The 23,962-nt window shown below is 45.1% G+C and overlaps 1 long non-coding RNA gene across 2 annotated transcripts in view; it reads right to left on the reverse strand.

Annotated features, from left to right (window-relative positions):
- Positions 1 to 23,962, reverse strand: part of LOC140896875 (uncharacterized) — a 41,990-nt gene that overhangs the window by 822 nt on the left and 17,206 nt on the right. Inside the window, exon 3 of one of the 2 annotated variants that reach the window (XR_012154629.1) lies at positions 428 to 1,010. The exons of the other annotated variant lie outside the window; for it this stretch is intronic. This is a non-coding gene — a long non-coding RNA (uncharacterized LOC140896875). Of the gene's footprint in view, positions 1 to 427; positions 1,011 to 23,962 lie in introns of those variants that run through there. 2 annotated transcript variants of the gene reach the window in all.

Raw genomic sequence — 23,962 nt, forward strand, 5'->3', positions numbered from 1 at the left:
CAAACAGCCCCAGAGCCCACGGCTGCTCACATCCAAGGTCTTGGGTCAGGCCCTGAACCAAAGTGCGATTAATGTCCCTTATAACAGGATTGCTATTTTAGGGTCTGCTCTCTACAGATGTCACCCTATTTTGAGGGCCTTTATGTGTTTCCTGAATTTGTCATAATTGATTGCCGTGGAAGGAGAGGGATGATAGATTGGACTTCAGTGGCTACTAGGTGCGGAGTACCTGAACCTCCAATTTACAGCATTGGGCCCTATATCCTGCAGCCGTCTTCTCTGCTACCTGCTGCTGATCCAATGCAAAAAGCATTAGTGAAACTATTGGTGTCAGGATAGGGCAAACGTCGTCGCAGAGTACATGTTCAACAAGAATAGAGATTATCTCCCCCCACCCACCCACCCACCCTCAACAGCAGCCTTCTAAGATTGCACCTGTTCCTGCTGCCCCAGGGAAGCAGAGCATGGGAGGGCTTTTCTCTCCTTTCGTAAGTGCAGCCATTATTTCATGTAAAAGTGCTTACCCGAAAACAGAAACGCCACCACCTGGGTAATTTTATAACGATCCAGGTCTTAAATTATTAAAAAGTGATACTCAGTAGCACAGCTAGAGTTAAGGATGGGCTATTATTCTCATGACAAGAGACTTGTCTTAGGGCTTTCAAACTTTGCCTCAAATTTTTGCTACAGGTAAAAGTGGAGCTTGTTTGTTCTTTTGCCTTGAATGTTGTAACTAGTCAAACAGCAGCTTTTTTGCACTCCCATTGCTGGAAGGAAAGAAAAATACCGGCACCAGGATAATTGCTTGCCTAATGTGTTTGCTCGGAGACCGAAAGGAAGTGATGCAAGCCGTCGTTTCCTCTGATGACAGCCTCTGGCTGGGAACTAAACAGTCTGAGAGCAGTTGTACAGCTCTGAGGTCTAGAGGGCTCAGGAAAGTTCTCCAAATTTGCAGATGAAACAGTATTGTTTATTCCCATTAGCTGTTTTCCTCTTCTGTTTTTCTTGATCTGTGTGGAGGGGGGTGAAGTAAGGGGGTGTTAATGTGACATTTTGATGTTTTATGTTGTCTTTTCTGGTGTGATACATATAGGTGATTTAAAGTATCAGAAACAAAAACACAAATTGAATAAGATCAGCCACAATAGGAAAGCATGAGGGGCAGCATTTCACAGGGGAGTAACTGTGCCCTTACAGTCAGATCCCACTATCTGGGACTTCTCCAGCCCAGAGCACGCTGCAGTGTACTGGGAGAGGAAGAGTGTTGCCAAGAGGGCTTGGAGTTTTGGCTGTTTGAGGCTGCTGGGCAGTCCCAAGATGGCATATGCCCCAAGGGCTGTTCAGCTTATGCCAGAGGGCAGTCAGGCCCATATCATCCAAGCCCAGAATTCAGGACATGCCAAGGTAGGATAATGTCACCCCCCAATCTATACAACATGGAACAAATATCTGCAGGAGCATGAGGAAGTCAGGAATATGCCATGTTTGCCCAGAACAAATGTTTCACAGAAAGGCTTTTACCTGCCATAAGAATAACCCTAGGCCAGGGAGGCCCTACCAGCCTCAACCATAGGCCTTGGCAGAGGAATCTTATTGGCTGTAGTCCAAACACTTGACCTCCAAACCCTCCTACCCCTACCCTAACAACAAACCTTAGAGCCCAACCAGCCTGCAACCTGAGTACTAGGCCAGGAAGTGTCACCAGCTGCAATCATAGAATATCAGAGTTGGAAGAAGGGATCTCAGGAGGTCATCTAGTCCAACCCCCTGCTCAAAGCAGGACCAATCCCCAATTTTTGCCCCAGATCCCTAAATGGCCCCCTCAAGGATTGAACTCACAACCCTGGGTTTAGCAGGCTGATGCTCAAACCACTGAGCTATCTCTCCCCTCCTCCTTCTCCTCCTAACTCTGAGCCAAGAAGCCCTCCAGGTCCCAACCCTAACCAAGATCAGATTCATCTGCCTGCTCCCATGTCCCCATCTGTCAACATAAGGAAAATAACATTGACTCATCTCCTAACATTACTAATAAAGCAGATATTTGAACCGCTCTGCATAAGAGCTAAGTATTGTTCCTATGCAGCTGAATACCATAGATTTTGTTTCTGTATAATTTCATATAACACTTTGCACTAGCTCTGGTTCCCCTCTTCTGCCCCCCACCCTCCCACAGTCCTGGAACTATTCTACCAAAGATGGACCTTAATTTCCTTATTTCTATAATTGTCCTTCCCCTGATGTCATCAGCCTGCAGTTGTGCTTGAAATATAAAGATTAAGGAGAACGGAAATGCAATTTCTTTTAAAAAATGACTTCATTTTCAACCAGCAGCAACAAAAATTACGTGAAGATCAAAGGGAAAGGACACTGTACTTTGGAACAATTTAAAAAGAAAATTGACAGTTGATGCACTATTCCACAATGTAAAATATTGCTGTACCATGGTACAGCTCCCCCCATCTGTGCCAGAGTAATGGTGGATAATATTAGTCTAGCAAAACCTAGCTGAATGCCTGGGTAAAGTTAGATCGAAGGCTTTCGCAAACAGCCCCCCAATGCACGTAATTGATCTTACATCTAAAGCATTTATTGAAAAATAGACTATGCTTTTTAAATCTAATCAACTATTAAGGATTCCGGTCTCCTCAGTCCATAAGTTCTTAGCATTTTTTTTTTTTAAGGCTAGGTAAATAAACAAAGCTCCCATTATAACTTGCTTAATGATTATTCTGGACACGCTGACAAAATCCTAGATGCGAAGCAAAGCAGAATTTTGTTATTTTGCTGTGGCTGTTCTTTAATGCCAATACATCACAATTTGGTGCACAATGCTAAGTTCATTCACATAATCAAGGTATTGTCCATTATCTGGACATAGCTGCGATATACATGTGCTGCAGAGATTAGCCCACTTCAAAGCGGTCCCTAAGGACTTCCTTTACCTTTACCTGCTTTTATGTACCCGTTCCTTTTCTGTTACAGATGCAGAAGTGTTTCTATCTGCTGAGCAGCAATGCAGAGTACCCATCTATGGGGATTTACTGGCATCAAGATTTCACTTGTTCAGAATGGTAACAAATAGCAAAATACCATGAAACTAGAAAACCAAGACTAGGAGAGTGCAGCTCACACATGGGCATAAATCAGTTCATTGTAGTTCTTTTATTCCTGTTGGATTCTCTGAGGACAAGGTGTCCAGATCCTAGACAGTCTGTGAAGTCTACAAGCTTCATTTTATTTTCATGGTATTTCCAATACCACTGAGTGCCATTAAAGCTCACAAGAGCAAAGGATTTATAGTCCCATCTTGGGCCCGACAGACGAGGAGGGCCTCGGGGAAGTCTCTTACTCTCTGCCAAAGCACATCTCCAGCACAAATTGCTGACCTATCCCAGGCCTGGGCCCCTCCTCAACCCACAGGGTTACTCAGGCCAAACAGAGCAGCATTTTTGTGCTATTCAGTCCTGTGGACTAAGATGAGTCTATCTCCTTCATGTCACTTGTGACACAAGCACAGCTTGGGGCTCCAGCAGGTGGTGGGAGACTTGGAGAGTTCAATCTCCAGTTGTCTGCTGGATCTAGTGAAGAATCTCTGCACCTGGTCATCCACAGCTGAACTACACTTAAGAGGAGTGGAACTGGCAGCCAACCTAAGCGTTAGAGCGAGGTTGTTTATCCTGCCTAAGAGGTGTGTACCTTGGAGGCTGGCTCTGGGGAGGAGCTTTGGGCAGGGTGGCAGATACTTGTTCCGGATAGGCCTAGGCACTGCTGTATATTTTGCAGTGTTTTGAAAAGTGCTCCCTCCCCCCAAGGTCCCTGAGGCACAGTGGAGCTGGCATAGTGCCATCCTCGAATGAGCCCTGCTGCTGTTTTGGATGCTGGTGGCAGAATTTCGGGACTGCCTGCTTTTGCATCTCCCTACCTGCCAAGGGGAAGAGGGGGCAGCAGAGTCCTGGGGTAACACAAAGCAGTGGGAAAGATATCCTTAGTGGCAGCTAGGAATGCTGCTGCTTTAGGGGATTCTCCAGTTGGTGTAAAGATAATGTAGCCAGTGTGATGCCACTCACAGTTGGCACAGCCAAACACTCTGATAATGGCCCCGCTCTCACCTGTGCTGGGGAGGCTAATCTGGCCCCAGTTTGCAGGGAATGAAAAGCTGATGTTAAAAGCTATTTTTTATCACTCCCTTGGTTGCTGTAGTGAACGGCGCTCAGCTGGACCCAAGACTCCATGTAACTACAGGTCTGAATCTCAGCAGGATCAGCTCAATCTTTCATCACCAATCAGCTCAGTTTAATGTGTGGGGCTTTTTTAGATGAAGCCTTTACATCAGAGATTCTGAGTTGCTAATGTTCATATGCAGTAAGCATGGGACTTCTTAGAAGAGAAGGGTTTCTCCATGTCCTTGTCCCCCCACATCCCCACCCCAAAAAAACAACCCCCCCGAGTGTTGTGCAGACATTCGCAATCGTGAATGTCCATTTGCCCATACAATTACTGTGGCTGTACATTTCATACTTACAAGGTAAGGTATGGTAAGGTAACTCCCTTCCCTTCATGTGCCAATATATATTTATGCCTGTATCTGCAATTTTCACCTCATGCATCTGAAGAAGTGGGTTTTTTACCCACGAAAGTTTATGCCCACATAAATCGGTTAGTCTTTAAAAGTGCCATCGGACTCCTCGTTGTTTTTGTGGATAACAAAACAAAAACTAACACGGCTACCCCTCTGAAACATTTAAGTGTTACAAATTAAATATTTTCCCCAACTCCATGCTAATTCAATGCACAACAGCAGATAATTACAGCTGAGCAATTACAGGCACAATCCTCTCTCTCTCTCTCTCTCTCTGTTGTTCCTTATCCCCATTTTTCACCTGCAAGAGGCTTGCCGTGAGTCTCTGACATGGGATGACCCTAAGAGTAAACACAATGAAAAATGCCACCAAAGAGATGCTTCAAGCACGTCCCATGAAACCTTTATCAAAGAAACAATGCCATAAGCACCAGGCCATGAGGAATTTTCATATTCACTGCGGAGGCTCCTGAATGACTGCAGTGCTACAGCAGGGTCAAGGGAGTCAGTTTAATCTAGCTAACGCTATTAAAATTAATTTCATTTTTTTAATCTCCCTCATGCTGCTTGAATGAAAATGGAACATTCTGTCTTCTTTCAAACAGAGTCAGTGACTGGTTGAACTTTTTCAAATTCTTGCCTCTCCGCGTGGCAACTATGGCTTTTGTTGAACTAAACTCCCACACCAGTTTCATTCTTTTTCACGTTCTGCCTTAGCCTTTGGAGTAGACTGCATTAGGACTGTCAAACACAGTTGCGATATTTGACTCCGGGGTGCCAGCATTTCAAGGGTGCAAGAAGCAATCCCTATATCGATAAAGGGATCACAAAGCATTTTGTAAATCTCCGTTGACAAGTGCTACTGAAAGAGCCAGTGGGTGACCTGCTCCGTTGATCATAGGGATAGAGCCAGAATCTCCTCTGTTCTTATTCCACTAAATCACAAGGGTGGACTTGAGCCATGTTTTCCAAAAGTGGCCACTGATTTTGGGGCCTTATCTTTAGACATCGTGGGTCGGATCTGCAGAAATGCTAAGCGCTCAGAATGCCAGTGGAAGTCAATGGGAGCTCTGCACCTGTGAAAGTTAGGCCAAACATATCACGTTGGATACCCAAAAGCTGAGGCACTCAAAAATCAGTAGCCACTGTTGGAAGCATTGATTCTAACCTGTGTCCACACCGCCCCCCACAGCAAAACTAATGATACCCACCTCAAAAGGATGCTCCCAGAATTATACAGTTTAGATCGAATTTTCAATAAAAGGTGCACTTTTACACAGCTAATTTGGATATACAAATTTCCCTGAGCAAGTGCGTGCATACACACCCTGACTTAGGTGTGCAAATTCCCCTGATGTGCATGCACAAGGCAAATGTGTGCAAAGGGATGAGCACACTTTCGTATGTGAAAACCTGCTCCTGACTTAGGGTGTGCACTTTGGAACGATTAGAGTACGGTAAAACAGCAAAGCAATATTATTAAGTCTTAAATAACATTTCGTAGATTATCACAGCTCCGTGTCCTCAACCTGTCTGCATACACAAGAGGGAGCTGAAATTGCCAGTCTTGGGCATTGGAAATATTAGCTCTTCAAAGCTCTCTCCATAATTCATTACTAGCAACCACAATTATAGATGTTATTTCAAATAACCTCTCGGAACAGATCCTGCTGCCTCCAGCAGCCTGTCACTCTGCCTGTTTGCAGAGTGACAGCTTGTAAATTGATTCAGACAATTCAGCTTGTACCTGAACAAACAAAATTAGTCTTGATGCTCTGCATTTCCTATTATGTTACACTGTGGTGTGGGACAATGGTGAACACAGTACAACACAAAGTGGGGAAAATGTCATCTAATATTGCAGATAGAGGCCTTCTAAAGAAGCCATATGCTTTATCAACTTAAAAATTATACCAAAGCAAAGGGAAATTTAGAAGAGGAGTCAAGAGAGGAGAATATTTACAGCTGACATTTGAAATCAAATGGAGGGCAAAATTCATAGATGCTCTGCATGGTGGCAAAAGCTGCACAGTGGTAAGTGGGTGGAGAAGATAAAGCTGCAGCAGGAACAGAATACATAAAGGTTTATTGTCTGAAAGTAGCCTTCTAACCCCCTGGTAGCCGCTTTTCCTGCTACAACCCCCATCCTTTCCACATCCTCAGCATGTGGATCATCCACAAGCCAAGCTGTAACTCATATCATTTGCTTCACGGCTAAATTTTACCTAGAGAATTCATATAAAGATGTGAATTACAAGGAGACTTTTCCGGGTAATAAGAGCAGAAAGGAGAAGTGGCAGGACTCTGTGGAGACACCAAGAGGCAGCAGATGCTAGATCCTGCACCCACTGAAGTCAATAGCAAAGCTCTCATTGACCTCAGTGGCATGGGATCTGGGCCTAGATAAGCAGAGGGAGCAAGGAGGGCAGTGAAGATACCAGGGTTATGAGGTCGGCTGGAGTAGGTCAATGCAGGGCTTTAGAAGCCAAGGAGGGCAGCTGGTTCCCTGCATTGTCTGCGATAGGCAGGAACTGACAAACTTCATTTAGCTAGAGACATACACATGCTGCATTCAGAAGGTTTGTTCGTTCTTTCATCTCCTCTTACACTCTTGGTAGTGGTCTCCTTCTAGAGCTCTCCAGCCATCATTGTTAGAAGAATGGGATGAATTCAGGGGAAGGGAAGTATGTCATCTGAGGTCACCAACCTCTGACTTGTCCTGCTTTCACCTAGGCCTATTCACGACCAATGTCTTCACACTCAGTCCCATGTCCTACAGCACTGGGGCACACGCCTACGCCAAGGAGCATGGCTTGGGCATTAAAGCCTCCATAGGTAGTAACCCAAGTATTCTGTCCCTCCTGGAGCTCCAGCGATTCTGTCCTACAACAGCCCTTCATTTCTCAGTCTTCTAGAGAGCCACCAAAGCTTGTCTTGGGAAAGGGGAAGCAGCAGCCTGCTGGTCTCATCACTACCTTCTAGCCTACTCCCCCATTCCTGTACAGCCTGCTCATGGCAGGGCCATTCCCATGCCAGGGAAGAATGGCTGGGGTTTTTTGCAAGCCATATTTCCCGTTTATTATTCCCTCACAAAAAGGTTTTTAACCATCTGTGAAATATCACATGTGATCTGGAGACCAGGGCAAGCCTGCTTCCCTCCCCATAGGGCCACTCTGGGTGTGCTTCCCAGGTTTGGCTCAGAACCTGCAGCAGCCACTATTTGTTATTGTTTATCTTTTTAATGACATGTTTCACGTGGCAATATTCTAAGGGCCACCCAGCAGACAGTGACTCCCTGCCTCCCCTGGCTCTCATCAGTGCTGCAGCAACAGCAAAACCTGCATTTTCATAATTGCCAAATGGGACTTTGAAGGCTGCCCTGGAGCCAGGAGATACTGATATCAAGCCAGAGAATTGGAAAAAAGCAATCAAGAAGCAGGTCTTCGACTGATTCCAACCCAGGCTATTCTCGTCTATTTCCCAAGTGACTTATCAAGCCAAAGGAATTCTTTACCAGCCTGACACTGATCCAGCCTTCATTAGTTGATGCAGCCAATGTAAATTGTGCACCTGAGTTTTGTGTCTGTATGATATTAATTCCAAGCCTGCCCTTGTCTCATGTGTCCTGTGGAAGAAAGGAAAGAAGAACAAAAGAGACAAGTGGGGAATTATTTCCAAACTCACCATTCACTACTAATAGGCAATGTTCCACACAGCGCTGTCAAAGCTGAGACATAAGTGAAATGACAAAATAAGCGGAACTTGTTTATCATGGCCACAATCTTTACAATAGGTGACTGGCATCACTGACGACTGGCCTGTATCTGCTGGGATGTTGGGATAGGATACTGCACATCCTCATTGTCTGCTGAGAGTACAGGTAAGGATGATGACCCTCTTGCATTTCAGCTAAAAGTAACCTTAAAGCTCTTTACTTTGGTTACCAATGGCTGGACAAACTGGCCCAATCTTGTTCCCATTCAGTTTCCCTTGAGCTCAATGGCAGCAGGATCAGGCCCTATACCTATAATAACTGCTTTATCTGCCATGGAATAACTCCATACATTTTAATATTTGCATTCGCTGCCTTCACCTTGCCTACTGCATCAAATCATTGGGCCAGGGAGAAAGTGGCATGCAGACTGTGAGAGAGTCTCCTTTCCTTTTTAATGGAAGGGACGGGTTCCACTGGAAAATGCCTTTGCTCTCCTAGGATTTGTGTGTCATTCAGTCCCTTCATCACACTACAGATTCAAACAGTCTCTTTTCAGAAAACAATGCTGCCCCATGACCGGTCATTCGGGGGAAGAAGGAAAACAACAGGCCTAGGGCTGCTTATCTCCAGACCACCCCCATCCTGGCCAAGGGAGAAGGACGTCAGCAGTCACTTCCAAACCCAGATCCCCAACATGACAGCATAGCTTACTGTGGCCTGGCCAGTGGGCTAGCAGATTTCCTCCATTTTGGTAGCCAAACTGTGTGGGCTGGTTGAGATACTGAATGTTTGCAAAGCAGTTGGACTGACAGGTTACCAAGCACAGCAAATGTCTTTTTAGGCCTTGTCTGCAGCACTCAGATTTCAGCCACCAGCATAGCTGCTCCAGAGCAAGCCTCTAGCATAGACTGAGTAACGTGAATTTTACACCAGCGTAAGAATCAGCTGCCTCCTGAGCATCCCCTCGCAGCCAGAGATCATGTGGCAACACCTTGCTTCTGTTTCCACCTAGGGGCCCCTTATTGCACACAGGCTTCTCTCTGGGTTACCATCACCCCGGCCTGGGGCTGGCTTAATAACAGAAATTCTGCCTCTTCGTATCCGCACAATCAGTTAATGAAATCTAGGCCAAGGGTGCAGCATGTCAGTGGAGCATTAACTCCAAGCCAGATTATCAAAAGAGCTCAGTCTGTGGGGCCCAGGAGTCTTAAAGACTCTGGGTGAGAGGGAAGGTAGAGTCCTTCTAGGAAGATCTGGAGCGGGGGGGGGGGGGGGAGGGGGGGGATTCTTAGTATGAAAAACAATGCCATTGCATGCTAGCTGATGCTTCTGATAAACACCCTTTTTACCTTCAGCATGCATGTTATTTAAGAGCCAGGGAGCATCCAGAAAGGGAGCTGACCCTCCTCTCCACCGCGCCCCACACATGGTACTTGCCCCTCCCCCAGACAGGTGCACTCCAATCCAAACACAAGTAAATCAGAGGTGGCCTGTGCAGTGTCTAGAGAAAGAGGAATTTGGTTGCTCTTTACAGCAGCATCCACTGCTGGCTGGCAGTGAGATAACAGGACTATCATTACTTCATAGCAAGCAGGGGATGTGTTGTTCCCAGTGGAAGGAGGGCTTCTAGGAAACCAGAAGAAAGCATCCATCAGCATGGACTAAAATATTCAGTAAATTGTGCTGGCTTTGCCTGCATTGAGCTGAGGTTTCCAACTGCCTGTCTGCATCTTGTCACCAGGTCCTTGTTATTTCCTCTCTAGCACGCTTTTGTAGCTAGAAACCTGGCACTCTCTGTATTAGTCTCTGCACCATGCCATAAACATCAAAGGAAAGTCTGAGTAGATGAGGAATCAAAGATCATGACACAGAGCAATAGCTAATAGAAAAGAATCCATTAGCCGGGCAGAGGCTCAATGAAATCATTATCCATCTGTCTTTATTAGATAGATCTAAAGGCAGCTTTGTATGGTCATTAGCTGGTTGAGAAAGGCACTTGTTTAGAGAAGCTAGCAGGCAGGAAAATCCTTGGTTGGCCAGGGTTTGGTTTTTAAGCTAAATGGATTCAGACGACAGAAGAAAACAAGGAGCTGTTCATGTTCCATGCAAGGAAGGGAAAGTGACTTGATTACAGTCCCACACACAGTACAAGCAGGTTTGCCTTCTGAGAAGGGATGCAAGGCATGAAGCCAGGATCACAAAGCGAATCACTTAGAGGTGGAAGAGATATGGAATTCAATGGAATCAACAGGGATTGAAATAATAGACATTTTAATGCTACATAGGAGTTTTTTCTCATAGTAGAAATTTGCTTTGCCAAGGAACCATAAGCGTGCATTGACTGTCATTTTCCAAAGAGCCCACGTCAGCTGACTTGGGCTCGGGCTATGCCTGCAGGGCTATAAAATGGCAGTGTAGATGTTCAGGCTCAAGCTGGAACCAGGGTTCTGGGAACCTCCCCTCTCAGAGCCCCGAAGCCCAAGCTACAGTCTGAACATCTACACTGCCATTCTATAGCCCCACAGCCCGAGCCCAAGTCAGCTGACATGGGCCAGCCAGCTGCTGCTGCTGCATTGCAGCGTAGACATACCAAGAACAATCAGTCAGGGAAGTCCTATTGAGCTGCATGGCAACTCGGAGCTCCTGCAGCTATTTGACAATTACATCAAGCAGCCTCTTTAGTGACTACCATCTTACATGCATGCTGGTTCAGAAAATAGGAAACCTGTATCTAACCTCTGGAATTATAAGACACACGTCTTATAAAAGATCTTGGCTGCAGTCCAGGGACTAAAGCCCACAGCACTACTCCGGGGGGCAGGGGTGGGTGGAAAGGCAGCTGTAACAGCAGCACCAGGGTTGTCCAGTGTCAGGGAGCACTCACAACCTCTATTTTCCTTCCGTTCCCTTTCTATCAGGACAGCGGATTCAGAGTTTGTTGGTATTTTGCCCTCCCCCTCGGAGGCAAGACAAATAATTCTTCAGCACTCCCCCAACAGCAACAGGCCTTTCCCCCCTCAGTCCAGGGGTTTCCACACCACCTCCCTCATTGCACTAAAGGGACCGGTACCCTAAATTGTGGGCAGCAGTCTACTCTAAACCAGGATTACCCCAGCTTTATTCTCTCTTTTGGCTACTTCCTACAGTGCCTGTCACTAACCAGGGGTTCTCCCCTAGCACCTGCCTATACAACCGCTTCCCCAGGCTCCTTTGATAGAACCCCTCTAGGCCCCCTTCCCAGGCCTGCTTTCACACAGTTCTTCCTAGGCTCTGTCAGCAAGGAGACAGCACCAGTCCACCCCCAGACCATGGCTCCTGTAAGGGCTTCCAGTAAACAGCTTCACCTTCTCCCGATAGCTCTTACCCCATGAGAACATGCTTTCTTTTATTCCCTGGCTAGCCTGTCTTTCAGTCACATGCTGTGAAAGGTTGGGAGGGACCCAAGCACAGCTCCGAGTTGGGGCTCTTGGGGACTCCAGGCTCATCTTACCCTCCGACAGTAACATTAAGCCAGTTTAAGACTCCTAATTCAACCAGACTTGGGCTCTGTCAGCATCCAGCTCCAGGGGGAGCACAAGTTAACAGTGGGTGAAATCTTTAAGTCTATGCAGAGAGTTTAGCCTGTGATCGGAGTAAGGACTTCAAGATTTAGACCAACGTGCCAGCAGACTCCTAGACGTCACCCACACATCACATGCCCCGGTAGCAGCTTACCCCCATAGTGGAATTTGAAAGGTAGGTTATTGTCCATTCCTGAAATGGTTTCAGAGCCACCACTCTCAGAGAGAGTCCAAACTAGGGCTGGGTCCATGACGCATCAGTTAACCCCTTCCTGGCTGCAGTAAAGATCGAAGCCTATTCCTAGCGTAAGTACTCGGCTCGAGGGTATAGCTAGAGCTAGCAGGGGGTTCAAACTCCTCCCCCCACCAAGCTAGGTAAGTTGTCAGAGGTTCACTCACGGGGGGGGGGGGCGGGGGCAGTGACCATCTCATAGCTGGGCACAGCATAGCAGCCCCTCTGTCTGTCAGGCACAGCTCAGGCCACTCAGCCATCTTTTATTTCTTGGCCCTCAGCCCTCCAGGCAGGTTGCTTGGAGTCACACCCCTTCCAGGTGAACAGGAAAGGAAAACAAAAAGCCTGAAGTTCGCTGCCCTGACACCAGGTCTTTGCTCTCAGTCCGGCCACAATAGTCCTTGCTTCTTTGCTCTCAAGGTTTGCACACACACACCCCACAAGGGGAGGGGCAGTAGGAAACCCAGACCCATGTTTCCCTCTGGGATCCAGCCCAAGGCCCTTGAACCAGATAGCTAGGGTCCATTTCTTACACTCCCTCACTGATTCTCTGGGCAGCTTCTAACTTTGGCCTATTGGCAGGCACCTCTTGCAGAAGTCCATTCTCTAGTCCTCTCTCCCTGGAGGTTCAGTTCTCCATGCAGCTTTCTCAGCCCTTTTAGCAGAGAGTTTGCTCAGTTGGAGTTATAGCCTTTTATCCAAGCTGTGGTTGATCTGTCAGTTAGTCACAGCTGAGGAGGTAACTGGCTGGTCTAATAACCCCTTCCTGGTTGCCACAGTGTGGGGTCTATATCCTGGGTAGCAGGGAAACCATCTCCTGAGCTAGCTTGCTTGCTTTCTCACCTAGAGAGCTCTGCAATCCCTTTGGTGCTCCCTGCTGCTCTTTTGTAGGAGGCTCAAGTGATCCTTCCCAGGTATGCCTGTTTTGTGCCTGTATAGTATGGGCTGGCCTCAGGCACTTCAAGGGGTAAGTCACCCTGTTCAAATGTTCACAGAAATGAACTGAATTGACAGCCCTGGAGACTTCAGTCTTTTGTTTATCTACAGAATAGGTGGCAACGCAGGCTTCTGTACACCACCCTGACTCTGCACCGCATTCCTGATCTGCAGAGACCATCTCTGTGTGTATGAAGAAAGCAGCTCTGTTTCCATGTTCATTCAATCCTTGCTCTTTCTACTGTGACTGCCAGCAAGGATGGTGGATTTTGCAATGTAGATAGCTGTCCACGAGGAACTGAATAGATTCTCATCAACTTGTTTCACATAGACCTCTAGATTGTTGGCATATTGCTCCTCTATTTCCATCTCAAATTCAACCTGTAAAGCAAGTGCCTCATGGTCCTCTCATATGGTATACACTGGGATAGGTCAATAGAGTTGCACCACTGTATGTGAGATGAGAATTTGGTCCACAGATTTGATTGGCAGCAATAAATTAATCTGAGTTAAATTTTCATATGTATAAGAGATACATGAGTAAATGTAGCAAATAATATGTTTAATTAGTTCAGGAAGTCCTTTAAATATTTTATGAGGCTACAGATGAGCTCTCTGCTCCGGGGCCTCTATGGTATCAGAACCAGCAGGAAGGTGGGGAGGTGACATTTGCAATATTTCTCCCATACGTACTTTCTACTGGTACTAAAGAAAACTTCCAATTACATATATGGGAGTTAAACTGCAGCCCCCTAACTGTTGAGTGACATTGGATTTTGTGAGCTTTGTATTAAACATTGAGGGACAGATTCTGCTCCTGCTTTCAGCAGTGTCAATCCCGAGTAACTCCACTGACATCAGCATGAGAGCAAAATCTTCTGAGCTCAGAATCTATTTATTCCTGCTAAAACTCCCCTATTTAGCCTCTAACCCACATAGCTTAGCCTCACTTGGAGTACCAGAAATCTATCCTGGCTTTGCTTTTTTAAATGGATCCTAAGTGAAATAACTGGTGTAACTAGAAACTGTTTAAATAGAAATGGGAAGTTTGCTCCCTCGGCATGGTTACCTGAATCTGGCATCGTTTTCAGGAGCAGGAAGTGGCCACTATGCTTTGTTATTCAGCCTTGCCTTCCCTTTTTGAGAACATTGTTGGGCTTAGCGGCTGACACAAAATCCTTCCAAATTGATGGCTACACAGAGGATATTATTGTTACTGTTGTTATGCTCTAAACTGTGTGTTTCAAAATGCAGAGCTGATCTGGCCTTGACTAGTGCCACCACTAGCAAAAGATACTGTTCAGTATATCCCCATAACAAACCATCCCACATCCTAGCACATCCTGTCCTGTGGAGTTTGCCTGCTCCAGAGATTTTGAACAGCATATTTTGCAGCATATTAATAACAGCGCACTTTGTTCGCAAGAAACAAGAAATGTGACCCTACCTGAAGACAAGTTGATTTGTAATTTTAAAGTTTTAGTTTCCAAAAGGCATAATCCCAAGCCCACTGACATCAAAGGAAAGATTCCCACTGGACTTCAATGGGCTTTAGATTGGGCCCAAACACAAACAATCTTTCTGTGCCAAATGGTACATTTCTTGACATTTTTTTGTGTCCAGATTTTTCAGGTTACAGCCAAAACTAGGATCAGGTTTTTTTTTATCTCTGTGGCCTTCACCATCATTTTCTACAGCCACACCCTACACCTCAACTTCTTCCGGTGTGGCTGCTCAGTGTATCTACTGCAGCTGTAGGAATCCTCCCATTGGAATTCAACTCATACACACTAGTCTGTTGGGGATGGAGAAGTTTATGTGTCCTCAACTCTTTGCTTCTTCATAGCTCAGATCTCCCCAGCTGTCTCTTCTTCAAAACATAATCACCATCACCTGATCCTTCTTCCTATGAAACTACCTGGCTGCTATGACACAGAGTTCTATAATTGCATGTCCTGAAATGCGCATGCTGGATTTCCAGGTACGATTACTGCAAGGATTCATACAGACGTGGTAATGGCTTGTGAATGGTTTACATATACAGGCAGTTATGGAAATCTGGACCAGGCTTTGGGCCACTCGGTGGTCAGCCCTGGCCACAGAAAAAAGACTCTGAAAAGGAAGACAACAGCATGGGTTTGATCCCCCTGCATCTGAGGGTATGTAAAGGCCTTGCAAGTAATGGAAGACTCAAGCCTTGTGACATTTAATTCTAGACTTGGCAAAACACTAGGAAATAGGGTAAGTGATAAACTTGCAATAAGAGGGGGATGGATGAATAATAATACCATATGCACTTACATAAGAATTTCCATTGGTAGATCTCAAAGCGCTTTACAAAGAAAGCTAAGTAGCATTAGCTCCACTGCACACAAAGGAAACTGAGGCACAGAGCAGTGAAGTGACTTGCCTACGTTCAGTTCAGTGGCAGACCTGAGAATGGAACCCAGAGCTTCTGGGCCAATGCTGTATGCACTGGACCATACTGCCTGGCTTGCCACTGCTACACCTCTATGACTAAATCAGCAGGCCTCATTAGACAGTCAGTCCCGGTTTGAAGGTGTTAAAAATACCACTGATGTGCCAGGATAGGAGACCATGTCCTGGCCTGGGTATCGATATTCCTGATTAGGCGTACATAGGTTATACCACTGTGTGGTGCTGCATGTTACATCTGCGCCTCTGGGTGAGGTGCTGGTTGGATGCATACAGGTAAGTGCTATTCTTAGATTCACAACATGAGACATCATAATTTTGAATACCCAACCCACAGAGAAGTTTGTTGTATTTCATGAAGGGCTGCTCTTGTCATTGCCACTTTTGTCAAGTGCTAACCTTACTGTAGAGAGTACCTTGGAACTTGGCAAGGAAAAAACACATTCTGAAGCTAATAGAAGTTGTTCTGACACCTGGCTGAAGCAGAGAACGAAGCGTGTCCAATGGCTGATTTCATTGCGTTCCATCAGTGTTTGGATTGTCATACTGTTTCCCTTACAATTTTTCAATCCTAATCAATCTTCAAAGCGCCGTGCTCAGCAGCCATCTTTTAAAAAGGGAGAGACATTCAAGAAGAGACATTTCTCTGGAAAAGGCTGTAACATAAAGGGAGATCTTCCACTAGCATTTCCTCCTGTTGCATCCTATTCTCTGATGCTATATTTAAAAGACCCTTTTTTCACACTTTGATTCTCTGTTTGTGCAGGAGCAGAAGCACAATGACCTGGCAAAGCCGCAACTATAGGGTTCCTCTTAGCTTCTCATTCTGCTGTAGCTCTGGGGGTGCTTGACCTATTCCAGTCACACGTGCTTCTTAGCATGTGGCTGATAGCTTGTTCAGATGGCTGCCAAGATATCTGAATTTCTTAGAACCAAACAAATTCAGACAACGATGAAGGGCAAAATAGCTCGTTGTTTGAAAAAGGAAGAAAAACAGGATGAGATTCATAAGTATGTGTGCAGGTGTAGTTTGAACTTCCACCACTAGCAAAAGAAGCACAAATGTTTTCTTGTAACCATGTCTTGCTTTAAAGTTTGCTTCACGCACACCCCGTCTTCTCAGGAGACAGATAAGGAACAGTAAAACTACCGCTCACTGATCGCAAGGGGAACCCCTCTCTTTTGTTTTGAGCAGAGATGGCTCTGCTCTAAACAAAATGTGCTTTGTGGCTTACCGTCCATGTGGTTTACACTCAGGGCCCAATCCTGCACACCGTTAATCACCTGAGTAGTACCATAGCAGCAGGGTACTCTTCAAATGAGCAAGGGTTTGCAGGATCAGACTCGAGGTTAGAGGCAGGGAAGACACTCATCAAGGAGAGTGACTCCAAGAACATCTTAATAGGCCTTTGAAAGTACCATTGATGCTAACACCCCTTGATGATTCTCATGTGCATTATATTGGTTTCAGGATGTTGTACAGGGCTCCAAGCACATCAGCAAGTGCTCGCTGTATAAATGCAATTATTATTATTATTGGACCAAATCCCACTTCCTGTGCGCAGCCCAAATAACAAGGCTATACACACAGGGGAGTTCTGCTGGGCAGTCCAGAATCTTGCCTTCCCCAAGCTATAGAGCTGCAGCAGGGTTGTACGGACATTGCTACGGCAGCCTCAGGGCTGCCATAGCCTCTAAAGCTACTGAGCTGGCAGGACCATCCCTTCCCCTGCCCTATTGCACAGAAGGGGAAAGGTTGGCTGGTGGATCCACTTAGTCACGGACCCACTCTCCACACCCTACTCCTTCCCCATCAGCCAATGGCTCTGTGTGCTAGGGTGCGTGGGCTCTCCCATGGAGCCCAGCTCTGTAGCAGGCAAGGGGGTCGCCCTCCCAGCAAAGACATCGGAGATCCTCCTCCCACACAACCGAACGACTGCATTTTCCCTACCTCTTCAGCAGTCTATGTCTATGGCGGAGGGAGGGTTTCCACTGGTTGTTATAATGATCACGGCCTTCACCATGCATTTTCTAGAGGACTGCTTCAACTTTAAATAATGGCAACAAGTCTCTCCCACTCTGAACTGGGGCACACTTTCACTAATTAAATGTGGCCCATTGTTTTGGTTTTGGCGACTCATAACTGCCAGATATTGAGTTTGATTGGCTGTGATCCCATGCTTGTTTGTAACAAGCCAAACACCATAAAACTGGAATCAGTTTTTAAACTGGCAACAAAATTTAGTTCTATGAACATTTATCAACAGATGAATTTAGAGTGGCAGGCGGTGCTCAAATGAAGTCAATATCATGCCCCTTACTTGCTTCAAACACACTTCCTCCTGCTTAATAAATCAGCAAGCCAACGTGTAAACTCACTAATGAAAGGAATGCTGACAGCTGTTCAGAGAGAACTGCTTTACTTTTACCTGTACTAATTTGGAGCAGCTGCCTTTTTAGAGCCTTGTTCAGTTTATGTACTGCTCTGTGTTCCGTTACTGCAGGAGTAGGAGGAGTTTCAATCTCTCTTTGAAGGTCTCTCCCATTTATTCATTCATGAAGGGGGAAAGGACACCACCACTAGCGGCTGGACTATACTCGTCTACACATTTACTGCTATAAATTGGTTAGTCTCTAAGGTGCCACAAGTACTCCTTTTCTTTTTGCTATAACTGTGTTAGGTTTCAGAGTAGCAGCCGTGTTAATCTGTATTTGCAAAAAGAAAAGGAGGACTTGTGGCACCTTAGAGACTAACCAATTTATTTGAGCATAAGCTTTCGTGAGCTACAGCTCACTTCATCGGATGCATCCAATGAAGTTAGCTGTAGGTCATGAAAGCTTATGCTCAGATAAATTGGTTAGTCTCTAAGGTGCCACAAGTCCTCCTTTTCTTTTTGTGTTAGTTAGGGGTGTGATTTTTCCTGACACTGTTATGCCAGTAAAAGTCTTAGTGTGGATGCAGTCATATTGGTATAAAGGTGCCTTATACCCACAGATCTTATTTTGATTCCCTAACTGGAAAAAGCTATACCAGAATAAACACTTTTAAGCATGGACAAGCCCTCCAAAAATGGAATAAAATACAGGGATGAAGTTAAGCTGCAAAGTTCTGACCCAGTTCCATTACTTCTCCACACTGCAAAGTTTGGGGTTGTTTGGATCTAGAATTTTGGTTCAGACCCATTTCTAATTGTTTGGGTTGTGATGAATATGTGAGTGTGAGAGGTTTCAGCTCACACATTCTTTAAGAAAAACTGCCTGGAGAATATGCATACTAAGATGAAATCAGAAGTGGCTTTAGTGATCAAAGCAGGGCTATCATATTGTCATTTGTAGGAGAAGCTGTACATTTAAACAACACTACTTGAGCCATCAAGATAACAAGAGAGGCCTTTCAGCTCTATGATTATTGTGCATAATAGATATCTCAGAGCAAACATGATGCTGTCTGGACTTTAGGAACAGTCCCTTATCTATTCCTCAGAATGAAAAAGGGTCTCTCAGTGAATAAAGTCTAAGTAGATTGTATAAATATGATTGATATAAGTTCCACTTGAAGTCAATGAACACCAGAAGAATATTTTATTGGATCCTAAAGATAATCACAATCCAAAACCCTGGACCTGAATTTCTTAGATGGTCCCTATCTTTTTAACGAACCTAACAAAATCTCAGGTGCTTGTCCCTTAACTTGGGATATTGAGATTCTGCAGACAGGTTTCACAGCATGAACCCATCTCTGTATCTGACATCTTGGCACTGGTAAACATTCTGCCAGAAATCTTCATGAATTGCAAATAAATGAAGAAGATAACAAACAGCACCGAGATGCAATAGAGGCATGTATGATGGGCTCCGAAACCTGGTATGCGTGACTGCATAGAGCCTGTAACCTGAATGGCTTCCTCAAGTGATACTATGACAATAATATTATCTATGAGACTCAGGAGAAAGATGGGGGTTAAATGGGACTCCAAGATGCTAAACTCTGGAAACAGGAAGAATAAGAAGCACAATCAAAGAATCAACCCTGCAGGGGAGAAGAGATTTCCACCAGGAAGGATAGATAAGCAGGATGGATAATCAACACTGCCTCAGAGGATAATCAGTCAGTCACTTTTTTATCTGAACAGGAATTGTGTTAAGCACAAGAGCAACTGCAGTGCCTGCCATGCCCAGCACATATGTCTGTGTGCAAGTCACAGCAGAGACCATGAACATGATTGATGCTGAGCAGAGGAAGCATGTCAAAGGCAACTTAAAATTAGTCCCTGCAGGATGTGGGAACAAATACAGAAAACAATGGAAACAGAGAGGCAGATGGCAATAAGCTATGTGCAAAACGATGAGAGTGCCATGTGCGAGGGCCTGACTACAGGTTCCCAACCACAACCCCAAAGGCCCATGGTTGTCAATACCAAACAGCGAGCGAAGAACAGCAGTGTTCAATGAAACTAAAATTTAGACATGAGCCTAAGCCACAGATTTGGGATCAGTATGTTGGTCCAAACACTCCCAAAGTTTGGGGGTTGGATCCAGGACTTTGATTTGTCCCAGTCTAAAGATAGGGGCCAGTTGCTACATTCAATGTTAAACTTCCATAAAAATCAGGGGAGTTGGGAAGCCATTTCTCATTTATACTAAGGGCTTGTCTACATGGGTAAATTAACTGCAGTAGCTATTCCTCAATAGCTCCCCAGATGGACCTTCTTATTTCAGAATTCCAGCACTTTAAATTCATATCTTAAACCCTATCTTAATCCAAAATAACTTTCAAGTGTAACAGGGCTTAGAGGCTTGTCTACACTGCACTTTTAGTGTAAAGCTATCTTAAAGGGCACACACATTACATTTACACCCTCTTTAAAAATAGGTGCCAGCTGCAAAGCTCATATCCAGAATGAGAACTGAGCTCAGGGGAGTTGCTATCGGAGTTAGGGCTCATGTCCATCTGACAGGGTAGCAAATTCAAAATGGATAGAAGTATAAAATAATTCTTTGACTTGTGGAACTCACCCCTTAGGGAAAATTTATTTAAAGGGGTTAAATATTTATTGGTGAGATGTACCACTGTGCAGAAGGCCCACACAAGGAAGGCCCTATTCATCCCTTAAGTCCAATTGGACATTTGAGCATAAGTGGGACTTAAGTGGTATATAAGCCCCAAAGGACTAAGTGGCACTTAAATCATGCATAGGACTGGCATGGACCTTCTGAACAGTGTTGAATTTCACCCTATATATACATGTCTATGATATGCACTCGATGGGCAGGTAGGTCAGAAAGCTAGAAGTTCTATTAACCCTCATGCTTCAGGGTTTAATCTGATCACCTGTGGGGGTCAGGAGGGAATTTTTCTCCTACTGCCAAGATATTGCACCGTTGTCCCAAGCACATTTTTAGACATTTTTTACCTTACACTGAAGTAGGAGATAAAGGTCATTGCTAGGGCAAAATACTGAACTACACTGATAGTCTGCGCTACTATGGCAAGTGTCATGTAATTAACACTGCAGGGAGACTTAGTCAGGGCTAGCCATCGTCATTAAGAATTTAGGCCATATTTCAATTAGCAAATCGCTTGTAACCATCTTAAATTACCTTAGTCACCGGGTACTGTTTCTGCTTCCAATTGGATGATGGAAACTTTGTGTGCAGGAGAATACCAAGTGATGAATGGTCAATAGTGAATAACTACTAATAGATCATGAATAATGCATTCACAGACCCAGAATCACTGGAAGATCGTAAACATTTTCATGAATACCCAGTGGCTGCCTGAATATTTACAAGTGATGAATCATATGACCCCTCAAAGGGCAGCAAAGTGAAGCTGACCTGTTTGTTCATTAATCAGTTTATGATCAAACACTCACAGAAGTCTGAAAAGCCACTCCCATTAGTGCCAAGAGAACACCCAGCATAGAAGAGGCGATCACCTGTTCTAAAGATAGCAGCAGATCTATTGGAATATACTGATATTCATTCAAGCTTATCATTAAATCTGGTCTCCTCATAGCTTCCCTGTAGAAATGCATGAAGTTATTTGGATAACGAATGCACAAATAGCCACCTTACCTGCAGCCCTTGACTATTTCAGGTAGAAATATTTTTATCTCACATATGGTGCATTTTCTCTGTATTTTTTCCACTTTGCTTTTAATCTTATTTATTCAGTTTCTTGTGCTGGTGGTGACAAGCACACAGTGACATCCTCTGTCATGTCTGTGAAATGACTCTGGGCAGAACCCTTCTGTTCTCAGGCTTTGTGGTACTGAGTTGAATCATTACTTCCTATGCATATGAGGAAGCTTCTCTCACTACTGCAAATCCCACAACATTTTGTTCACTGATGAACACTGAAGATGTTTTGTCTAATATCCTTGATCTGCCTTTCCCAATCTGTTTTTTAAATACAGTCTACATTGTATGCAAAGTCCAAACTTTATCCTCCAGTTTGTTTTTTAAATGCAGAAAACAATCGTAACATAAACTGTGACCCAACAGAGATTTTAAGCTTGCAGATAGTCCCAGTAATATTAAAGGGAAACACATAATTAAGTTCTGTGCTGGACTGGGGCCATTACAATCAGCTTGAGCCTTCTTCCTAGGTTTGGCTGCTCCAAAGGGTTCCTCCCACAAGACTGCTCAGCCCACACCCTCAATTTGCTTTCTTCAGAGAGCTACTTCCACCTTCATTATATCCAGGCCAAGCAATGAGTCACAGTGTCAGCAGAACCTCCTTAGTCCTTTCCCAGCAAGATCAACCACTGCTAATAAGGTGGTGGTGGGTTCCCAGGTGAACTCCACCGCCAGTTACACATCACTATGTGAAAATATGTTTTGGAGTTATGAGAATTCCACAGGTCTCCTACAACATTAGAATCATGCATGTTTTAGGGTTCATGATGTTTTCTAGTCTTAGTCCTTCATCGCTACTCTCTAACAATTTACATAATATTTCATAGTTAAGAATTTTTCTATAGAATAAGTGTTTGTCCAGGGTCTTCAGCCCATCATTTCCTGCCTCCTCTGCAGCATGTTAGTTGCCTCTCTTGTGGGCATCCTCTCCCCCAGATGTGGCTGCATTTTAGTGGGCCCAATCCAATTCCCCACTGAAGTAAATGTCAGTGGAAAGACTCCTAATGGGAACTGGATCCGGTCCTTTGCAAATAGGTTTTAGGGTCCTTGGTGATTCTCTAGGATGAAGATAACAGATAGTAGACAGTAGCAGAGTAAAGATTATTCTTATTAGAAAGTGAAGAGTGTAACCTGGAGGAATGATGGAGCATTAGCTTCTATCTTTCTAATGCCTTGCATAATGACAGGTTTCAGAGGAGCAGCCGTGTTAGTCTGTATCCGCAAAAAGAAAAGGAGGACTTGTGGCACCTTAGAGACTAACAAATGTATTTGAGCATAAGCTTTCGTGAGCTCACTTCTGAAGTCCTCAAGTCCTTCTTATCTTTCTAATGAAAACGGACCTTCTCAGAATGTTCCAAACTTGGTTTTAGAAAGATTGAGAATAGCCAGCAACACAGCATCCAGTATCACAGGAAGCTTAATGTCCTTCTCTCCTGCTGTGTGGGTAATGCTTGAGTGGCTAATTCTACTCATTCCAGAGGAGTTACTCCTGATTTACACCTAATTAAGAGAAGAATCAGGCTGCATTGTCACTACACCTTATTGTGGGCAAGAGCATGGTGGGATTCAAAACAACATGGGATCTTTCTGTGGCTATTGTGGGCATCCACATTTACATTCGATTGCATTAAAACATTAGAAGGGTAATAAAGCCTCCTGCTTCTGGACATTAGACAACCATTAACTGAGAGGGGCAAATTATTTCATCATTGTCCAGCCTTCTTGAACCTTCCTCTGAAACAGGTGATAGCCACTGTCGGAAAAAGGATACTATACTGGAGGGACCATGGGTCTGATCTGGTACAGCAATTCCTATGCATATTGTATACAGAAAATCCCATTAAAACCCTGGTGTTTACTGCACCCTGGCAGGTACCTGTCTCCTACTATTTGCTCGATTCCCTGTATTTATAGTGTGGGACCCTGTGGATCCCGCTGTAACTTCACCCACGGTGAGTGGGAAGGTTCAGGTAGCATGTCCAGTATCACCGATCCTCCAAATTCTTAGTGGATTATTTCTAAGTCTGGATCCGTTCCTCATTAAAATGCGGCCAGTTGTTTCATCCGCGCACAGAAGCATTGTCTCCTGGCGGGGAGCTCTCAGACCCAGGGACACGGAGTCGGAAAGGGGGGGGGAAACAGCTGGCGGGCGAGAGACTGAACACTCCAGCCAGTGACCGCGCGGCCTCCCGCTGGGTCTTCCTCTCTGCAGAAGCCGTGGAGCGTTTATACTGGGAGCAGCGCTTCGCTAACCCGGAGTGGCTGCGGTGTGATTCCTGCCTCCCACCGCCTGGTCTGCACACCACCCCGCCCGGTGGGACTCGGCAGCCAGCGGGGGCACACGGAGGTTTAGGCTGGTCAGA

The sequence above is a fragment of the Lepidochelys kempii genome, chromosome 13, assembly GCF_965140285.1.
Source record: "Lepidochelys kempii isolate rLepKem1 chromosome 13, rLepKem1.hap1, whole genome shotgun sequence".
Classification (NCBI taxonomy): Eukaryota; Metazoa; Chordata; order Testudines; family Cheloniidae; genus Lepidochelys; species Lepidochelys kempii.